Here is a 2,278-nt window from a genome sequence, read left to right as displayed (position 1 = left end):
TGTGTTGAGCTGGTTATTTTTCTTCTTACTTGAAGAGAACCAAAAGTATATCACTAGTAACATCTTTTGACTTGAGAATGAATTGGATTTAAGTGAGGCAGAGTTCCATAAAGTCATCAACCTCACTCTCTCTTCTAGGGTCATCTAAGTCCAGTGGCAAGACAAAAATCAGGACAACTGGAGATGGCCCAAGATGCAGTGAATAATCTTGGCTTTTTTGATGTCTAATCAAGCTCTAAGTGCTCTAGAGGGCCTTCTTCAGCCATCTTCATAGCCGTAGGAACAAATTGTTCTCATCCACCTTTTCTGCCCAGGAAGTCTTCACATGCCTGGGGTAGACCTCCCTCTAACTCATCAATAGGTCTGAAGCCTGTTACCCTCAACCTGGTTTAGCTGGTCAGCTGAGGTGATTTACTGGGTTGCGGCATGCTACAACTTCTTGGAACCACAGGTGGAATTTGGGTGGCAGCTGGACACCAAAGGAGGATGAGCAACCCTGAAAATTATTCTGCAAACTGTCACACCAGAGGTGTTAGTCTTCCATGAGCACCCTGTAGACCCCACAACATTGGACACAGGCAAAAGGAAAGCTCAGAAATCAAGGACAGCATGCTGAGCAGCTTGGCTATTCCTCTTGTTTCTAAGATTTTCTTCCTTTGCCCCAGTGGTCTGGTTTAATTGACTTTTTGAGAATGAAGACACACAACTCACTCTGGAGACCACTGCTCTTGGTCATCAGAAATCCTTTACCCAACTTGTGGTTATCAAAGAGAGGTGGCTTACAACTGCTAATACAGAAATGTTCAGAAAGAATTAGGGGTTGTTTGGCCAGCAATACCACTAGTAAATCTGTAACCCAAAGGGATCAAAGAAAAAGAACCTAACTGTACAAAATTTTTTTATAGCAGCTCTTTTTGTGGTAGCAAAGAATTAGAAATTGAGGGGATGGCCATCAATTGGTAATGGCTGAATAAGCCATAGTCTATGAGTGTAATGGAATACTATGAAACTATAAGAAATGACAAGCAGGATACTTTCAGAAAAAAAACGAAAAGCCTTGTATGAACTGATACAAAGTGAAATGAGCAGAACCGGGAGAACATTGTACACAATAACAGCAATATTGTAATGAAGACCCATTGTGAATGACAACTATTCTCAGCAATATAATTACCCAAGACAATTCCAAAGGACTTATGATGAAAAATGCTATCCACCTCCAAAGAAAGAACCAATGAAATCTGAATGCTGATCAAAGCATACTATTTTACTTTCTTTTTCTTGATCGGGGATGGGGGGTGGTGTGTGTGTGTTAGTCTTTGTTTTTCTTTTGCCACATGGCTAATATGGAAATACATTTTACATGATTGCACATGTATAGTCTATATCAAATTACTTGTATTCTCAGGTGGGAGGAAGAGAATTTAGAACTTCAAATTTTACACTGTAGGTGTTTAATAAATGTTTATTGACTGACCAACTAGGCTCGAACTAACTTTTTACATGATCTTGGGTACCCAGTATGCTGTAGTATAAAGAGGGGTAGATTTAGAATCAGAGAAACTGAGTTTAAATTCTGGCTAGATAACCTGAGTTTAAACCAAGCCTCAGATTCTTACTGTGTGACTTTCACTTGTCTGCCTCAATTTCCCTAACTGCAAAATTCAGATAAAAAGAGATCATATTTGTAAAGTACAATATCTGGCATATAGTAGACACTCTAGAAATGCTAGCTGTTGCTGTTTCTTCCTATATGACCTTGGACAGCACATGTAACTTTGTTGGGCCTCTGTTTCCCCATCTATAAAATGAGATGATTATATGACTCAAAAAGCTTCCCGTGCTAAATTTATGAGTCTTTGAACCTTCTCTGGCATCTATTTCCTTATTGAGGAGGTTGAACTAGCCTGCCCCTAGTCTTTCTCTTCTCTGACCTTCAATGTCTTTTGTTTAAGATCCATTATAGTTTAACCCTCCCTGCTCTACTATAATTCAAAAAACATTAGTTAGTGCCTACTTTGGGCAAAATTCTGTTCCCAGAGATGGAAATTCACTGTAAAACCAAACAAAACACAATTCTTGGCCCCTAAGAAACTTATATAATACCAGTCTCCTGAGTATTACACACTACAGGGGAAGCTAGGAGTACAAAGACACTTGCATATGCAAAGGGATCTCTGATTTTATTGATGTGGGAACTCCCTCTAGTGAAGCATATTACAGTACATTGAAACCTTCCTATACTTTTATCTTTTTCTTCCCATAAATATCACCAAGA

This window comes from Gracilinanus agilis, chromosome 1 (genome assembly GCF_016433145.1).
Source record: "Gracilinanus agilis isolate LMUSP501 chromosome 1, AgileGrace, whole genome shotgun sequence".
NCBI lineage: Eukaryota > Metazoa > Chordata > Mammalia > Didelphimorphia > Didelphidae > Gracilinanus > Gracilinanus agilis.
Note: the sequence above shows the minus strand (reverse complement) of the source record.